The sequence below is a fragment of the Artemia franciscana genome, chromosome 10 (genome assembly GCF_032884065.1).
Source record: "Artemia franciscana chromosome 10, ASM3288406v1, whole genome shotgun sequence".
In the NCBI taxonomy this organism is placed as follows: domain Eukaryota; kingdom Metazoa; phylum Arthropoda; class Branchiopoda; order Anostraca; family Artemiidae; genus Artemia; species Artemia franciscana.
Genome location: NC_088872.1, coordinates 38,725,378 through 38,733,163, shown reverse-complemented (window position 1 = coordinate 38,733,163; position 7,786 = coordinate 38,725,378). Strand labels below are relative to the sequence as shown.

At 30.0% G+C, this 7,786-nt stretch overlaps 1 long non-coding RNA gene across 1 annotated transcript; it reads left to right on the top strand.

Moving 5' to 3' along the window:
• The first annotated feature begins 3,294 nt into the window (after positions 1–3,294).
• Positions 3,295–7,504, top strand: LOC136032170 (uncharacterized). The gene is made up of 2 exons (XR_010618670.1): positions 3,295–3,427; positions 7,174–7,504. It is a non-coding gene; the product is annotated as an uncharacterized LOC136032170 (long non-coding RNA).
• The last annotated feature ends 282 nt before the right edge of the window (positions 7,505–7,786 follow it).

Below are 7,786 nucleotides of genomic sequence, written 5' to 3'. Positions count from 1 at the left end.
TGCCCCCCGGCGTCCCCGTTGTAGTTGTGTCCCTGTGTCCCGGTCGTCATTTATATTCCCTGTGTCCCGGTCGTCATTTGTACCCCGGTGTCCCGGTCTGTATATACATTCGTTTTTGAAAGGGTATATGATGAAATAAATTTTTGTATTTTTCCCCTTTTTTTCTTTTTAGTTTTTTTGGTTTTTACTTTTTTTTTAGTTTTTTTAGATTTTTTTCTTTTTTCTTTTTAGTTTTTTTTTTATTTTATTTTTTTTTTAGTTTTATTTTTCTCCTTTATTTTTCATTTTTTTCCTTTTTTTCTTTTTTTTTCTTTTTTAGTTTTTTTAGTTTTTTAGCTTTTTTAGTTTTTTTATTAGTTTTTAGTTGTTTTTTTTCTTTTTAGTTTTTTTGTAGTTTTTACCTTTATTTTAGTTTTTTTTAGTTATACCTCATGATTCTAATGATTGCAATTGAGCTTTGTTGATGGTGATTGCTAATCGAACATTCCCTGTGTCCCCGTCATCATTTATATATCCTCCTGTGCCCCCCGGCGTCCCCTTTGTAGTTGTGTCCCTGTGTCCCGGTCGTCATTTATATTCCCTGTGTCCCGGTCGTCATTTGTCTCCCGGTGTCCCGGTCTGTATATACATTCGTTTTTGAAATGGTATATGATGAAATAAATTTTTGTATTTTTCCCCTTTTTTTCTTTTTAGTTTTTTTTGGTTTTACTTTTTTTTTAGTTTTTTTAGTTTTTTTTCTTTTTTCTTTTTAGTTTTTTTTATTTTAATTTTTTTAGTTTTGTTTTTCTCCTTTATTTTTCATTTTTTTCCTTTTTTTCTTTTTTTTCTTTTTTAGTTTTTTTAGTTTTTTAGCTTTTTTAGTTTTTTTTATTAGTTTTTAGTTTTTTTTTCTTTTTACTTTTTTTTTGTAGTTTTTACCTTTTTTTTTAGTTTTTTAATTTTTTTTTACAAGCCCCCCCGCGCGCGTAAGTCGTTACGCGCCATATTAGTTACGCGCCATTGTAGTTGTGTCCCTATGCCCCACCTGTGAATATATATATATATATATATATATATATATATATATATATATATATATATATATATATATATATATATATATATATATATATATATATCTATATATATAAAAATAAGTTGTCTGTGTGTGGATCTGTGGATGGATCAGGTGACGTCATGTTTGTTCGCATATGACGTCTGAATTATTTCACACTAATACAAAAGAAGAAAAAACTAAAAAAGGTAAAAACTACAAAAAAAACTAAAAAGAAAAAAAAACTAAAAAAGCTAAAAAACTAAAAAAAGGTAAAAATCTAATAACTAAAAAAAAAACTGAAAAAAATAAAAAAAGGCAAAAACTACAAAAAAAATAAAAACTAATAAAAAAACTAAAAAAGCTAAAAAACTAAAAAAACTAAAAAAAAACTAAAAAAAGGTAAAAAACTAAAAAAAAACTAAAAACTAAAAAAGAAAACAACTAAAAAAAAGGAAAAAACTGAAAAATAAAAGAGAAAAAGAAAACTGAAAAAATATGAATAAATATATATAAAAATAAGTTGTTTGTGGGTTATGTCTGTCTGTCTGTCTGTCGAGTGACGTCGTGTTTGTCCGCATATGACGTCTGAATTATTTCACACTAATACAAAAGAAGAAAAAAAACTAAAAAAGGTAAAAACTACAAAAAAAACTAAAAAGAAAAAAAACTAAAAAAGCTAAAAAACTAAAAAAAAAACTAAAAAAAGGTAAAAAACTAAAAACTAAAAAAAACTGAAAAAACTAAAAAAAGGCAAAAACTAAAAAAAAACTAAAAACTAATAAAAAAACTAAAAAAGCTAAAAAACTAAAAAAACTAAAAAAACTAAAAAAAGGTAAAAAACAAAAAAAAACTAAAAACTAAAAAAGAAAAAACTAAAAAAAAGGAAAAAACTGAAAAATAAGAGAAAAAGAAAACTAAAAAAATATTAATAAATATAAAAAATATAAATATAAATATAATATAAATTAGCAATCAACAAAGCACCGAGACACAAATGATGACCGGGACACAGGGAGTATAAATGACGACCAGGACATAAGTAAAAAAAAAAACTAAAAAAACTAAAAAAATGGTAAAAAATACAAAAAAACTAAAAACTAATAAAAAAACTAAAAAATCTAAAAATCTAAATAAACTAAAAAAGAAAAAAAAGAAAAAAGGAAAAAAATAAAGGAGAAACAAAACTAAAAAACGAATGTATATACAGACCGGGACACCGGGATACAAATGACGACCGGGACACAGGGAATATAAATGACGACCGGGACACAGGGACACAACTACAATGGGGACGCCGGGGGGCACAGGGGGATATAAATGACGACCGGGACACCGGGACACAATGAATATAAATGACGCCCGGGACACTCAAAGAGAAATCACAGACTGGAACACCGGGACACAAATGACGACCGGGACACAGGGAATATAAATGACGACCGGGACACAGGGACATAACTACAAAGGGGACGCCGGGGTGCACAGGGGGATATATAAATGACGATGGCGACTCAGGGAATGGTCGATTAGCAATCACCATCAACAAAGCTCAAGGGCAATCATTAGAATCATGAGGTATAGATCTGAATACGGATTGTTTTCCAATGGACCATTATATGTTGCATGTTCAAGAGTCGGTAAACCTGACAATCTATTTATATGGCGACTCAGGGAATGGTCGATTAGCAATCACCATCAACAAAGCTCAAGGGCAATCATTAGAATCATGAGGTATAGATCTGAATACGGATTGTTTTCCCATGGACCATTATATGTTGCATGTTCAAGAGTCGGTAAACCTGACAATCTATTTATATGCACAGACAATGGGACAGCAAAGAATGTTGTATATTCGCAAGTTTTACGCAGTTAAAAACATATATATATATATATACATATATATATATATACATATATATACATATACATAACATATATATACATATATATATATATATATATATATATATATATATATATATATATATATATCTATATATATATATATATATATATATATATATATATATATATTTATATATATGTATATATGTGTGTGTATATATAGGTTATAAATATTTCATATTTTTCATTTATAATAAGATTTTGGCATTTATATCCTTTATTTTTTTAAGTCTATGCTTTGTTCTACTACAACGTTTAAACAAAAGCTGAGACTACTTTCTAAGAATAGCTTTACAGTTCTTAGAAATTAAATATTTGAAAAGCTTGTCTTTTGTTGCTATCTTGGAAATTCCGCTTAGAGAGCACATTGGCACGGATCATTTCATTTGGAAAAACCATAATCGTTTAAGAGACTTGTATAAAACGACGCAGTTTCACGTGTTTTCTTAGTTTAATACATAACTTTGTCTTGGGTGAATCTACTTGGTAAGCACATTCATAATCGCATAGTTATTTCTTATAATGTTTGTTAGGTTCTAAAACAAATCGTGCCAAAAACAAACGGCGTATTTGATACTTTTCAGTTAATTAAACTACAAGAATTAAAATTTCAGATTCATTTTCACTTAATAAAAGTAGCTAAACCCATCAATCACTGAGATGTAAAATATCCAGTACCTGTAGCTCAAAGAACATTCAATACGATTTTACACCTTATATACGAAATGAAGCCACATTCTTCAGATGCCTACTTAATTTCCAAAAAAAAAAAAAAGAATAAAAAATTCTTCCCAGAAAAACTTTGAATGAGTACTTTCTTTATCCTGGAAATTTTTGGTTTTTGGCATATTTCGGCTTTAATGCCCACTTTATATAAACTACTTTAACTTTTCTTTACATCCATGCAAATTATTTTCGTAGGATAGCTTTTTTTTTTACTGTGTATTCTATTCTGTTTCAGATATTAACATGTAGTTAACCCTTCGAATCGTTAGTAGTGACAGCAAGTAAATAGCAACAAGCATCTATAGTAAGTGCTTACATAAAATGAAAAACCCAGTGAATGTAAAGACCAATGTTAAAACTTAAAAAGAATTACAATTACCTTGTATAATACGAGGGCTGAAAACCCGAAGTACCCCCTACTCTTAACGTTACTTTTACTAGAGCTTTGCTAAAAATATCAGTTCGACTTAAATAGAAATAGCCAATAGGCAATCACAAGCGTTTTTTTACGATTAAATAGAAAATAGTATTTTCTTCAACTGAAAGTAAGGAGCAACATTAAAAGTTGCAACAAACAGAATTATTTCCTATGTGAGGGGAGCTTCCCCTCCTCATTCCCTCGCTCATTAAGCTTAAGCTTGACCTTTTCTCAAAACTCTTAAAGATCAACTTCTGAAACACAAGGGCCGTTGATTTAGAATAAAAAGCCTTTTCAAAGAAGTAAAAAACATTAGCGTAACGAGTAAGGGATTGACAAGATGGAAGTCCCAAATTCACGGGATGATTTTTGTTTGTTCTAAGTTTTAACGTTGTTCCTTACTTTCAGTCGAAAAAGCTACTTCTTTTTGAGAGCTCAAATCGGCAAAAGAGCTGGCGAGCTCAACGTTTTTTTTTCTGATCGTTTTTCAAATCTAAACGAAAAACCGCTAACAATTTCAATGGAAAAGTTCCTACAAAAAATTCCTTACCCAAGAAAACTCCTCCCGCGGTATATTTGGCATGGAAAATTATTGTTGAATCAAAAAATTTTACCGACAATTTCCCTTTGGAAATTCTCCTTACGGAAAAAAAAGTTTTTTGTTGATTTATTAATGGTTTTCTAATTATGCTACAGATCCCTCTTTCATGGAAAATTGTCTCTGGAAAGTTTACCCCAGAAGCTTTCCTGCCAATAGAAGATTTTCCCCGTGTAAGTACCCCCCACCAACAAGATGAAATTTCCGTTTATTTTCCAGTAAAAAATACTATACGTTGCGAATGAAAAAATTGCATTAGTTACCGCTCTTTCCCAGGGGCTGTGAGTAGTCATATCATCCTCAATGTTGTAGCTATTGGAATTTTCAATTGTGCTGGATCAATCGACTATCTCAAATTTTTTATCGGATATCTCTAAAAAAAAAGGGGAGTGAAAGGGGCAGTAGTTGCCCTGCAATCTTTTCGGTTACTAAAAACACATATCATTTTTGGATCGAATTTATGACGTATATTGGTTGGGTTTCCTGTTTTAAGGTTTTCGAATTGCTTTAATCCATTGTCGAAATATATAGAAATATTTGTGCAATCACCAGTTTTGTACATTTTAAATAATTTGATAATAATTTCTTTTTGACGTTAATTGACACTTTGACAAATTTTCTTTGAGCAGCAAGCATTCTAAACTTCAACAATTTTTACTCAGCTTCAAACTTTTGATTTTCTGTTTTAAGGCTTTCGAATTGCTTTAATACATTGTCTAAATTTATTGAAATATTTGTGCAATCACCAGTTTTTTACATTTTAAGCAATTTAATAAAATTTGAAAAGAGCCTCAATTTTTCAAATTTTTTAGCTCAATTATATATATATATATATATATATATATATATATATATATATATATATATATATATATATATATATATAAATATACGCACACACACATACAAATTTACCTAATTACCCATTTTACGTAGGTCATAGATTTATACTACCAAAATAAAGGATGGGAATTTAAAATATGAGAGTAGGTTCAAGGTCAATACCAAGACCTAGACCAATATAAATTCTCATGACCTTATATTCGGGAAATACTCGAGATGATTTTGCAATATGTTTTGAGCAATGTGTTAAGAGAGCATAAACTACTTTACTATTGCGAAATAAGTCGATTTATAGATTGGAAAATTTCATCAATATGTACAAAAGATACTATTAATATGTTCACCTGCATATAGGGGAAGGACGCCTTAAAGGACCCTGGAGAATAATCAGAAAATTATGGAGGAGGTTGTTTTTCTTTTAGAATATAATTTTGACGAAATTACTCTCATATGTTTCAACAAAACTTTCAAGACTTTTGCATTTTTACTCCCCCGCTCCCCGTTCGATTTTTTTTCCATTTAAAATTAAAAATGAAACACAAATGTAATACGAATTAAACGGACGGTATGTTAACGAACTGCAAGATTACTTTTATGCATCAATTTCATATTAATTTTGCTTACTGGGTTATTGAAACTAGAAGTGTTAAGGAAGGTGGGAATTGTTCCTTAAGGAAGGTGGGAATAAACTCCTTAAGGATTGTGGGAATTGTTCCTTAAAGAAGATGGGAATAAATTGTTGTTAAACAGATCTATAGCGAGAGACAGACTAAGCAGCAGACAGAAGAGCTGGATGGGATAAAGGGGCTTAACATTGTGATCCGATATTAATAGTAGAAGCATATTATTACTTAACTTTTTCCCTCTTTTGTTTTTCGATTTGTATCAAACTTTATACGGCTGGAGCTAGAAAATAGAATTGATGAAACCATTAACTGTCATAACCTTACTTTCAGAAACTAGGCCAACAAAAGACTTGCTGTAATGGATAGGATTAAAATAGGTTATTCTTAAATATTTCCTTTGAATTACAAAAAAAAGAAAACTAGTTTTATTATCGCTGCTCTTCTTTTCCCATTATTATTTTCCTTCTTGGACTAAAGCTTCTTTTTGGTGAAATTTATATTTTATACTTTTTCTTTATTTTTTTTGGCAATTGGCTTTTTCATTTCTACATTACAATATTCGTCTGAGATAAATAATCGGGGAAACTCAGAAATCCTTCAATACAAATTTTGAGGGAAAGTAGAAGAGATTTACGAAACATGCTTCATGTTTATAAAATTCAGCGATCTTAGGCTTTTTTCCGAATATTGTATGTGTCACCCTGTTTAAACAGTTCATTGAATTTTGTAAGAATTCTAAAGATTTCCATTTTCTTACAGAAAAACCAGAACCTTAGTTTTAAAACTGAGGCATTCTACTCTAATTCCAGAAATACAGTCTTTTTTAGATATAGAATATCAATTGGATTTTTGTAAGATTTTTTAAAGTTTCCCAAGATCAAAACAAGAACTTAAGTTTCATTAAAACAACGGGTGGCATTAAATGACATCAATTCTTTCCTGTTTTGAGCTTTGGTAAGGCAACAAGCATGAGACAAAAAGGATGATTATTTATTCTAATAGCCGATATTCTACTTTTCAGAGAAAAATGAAGCTTATAACATTTTTAAGTATTCTTCTGTTCCTGTTTGCTTCATTTGATTCAACGTTGGCCAAGCCTCAGAGGAAAGGAATTTACAGCTGCAGAGCAGGAAGGGCGGGCTGCGTTGCTTCCTGTCAATTGCAAAACTGCGGAACAGGATATTGTGGAAAGGACCAAGTCTGTCGCTGCTCAAGGTGTGGCACTGGTGGTACATTTGGATAAGAGATCAAACCTAACTAAAATTCATCTGCTTGCTTCTATTTGGAAAAAATATAGTATTCTCTGTATAAGTGTTTTAACAAACAGTAAACGCTTTTATTACATCTAAAAATTGTTTCTTTTTATGTATAGATAAAGGAGCATAGGTAAAATTTATAAAATACGCAAATGTGGAAGAAAATTACTGATCAGGCTGACTCTGTGATAAAGGGCGAGGGGGTGCTGAAGTTATATTGGGAGCTCACAAAACCTTACATTGCCAGCAAGTTCCATCATATCTTTGAAATCTTTATAAATAAGTAATCACCAAAAAATGATCAATAAATGAATGCTTCAGCATTCATTTTCTTGGATTAGAGTTAAAAGTTTCCAAGACATTATGGATTATTGCTTC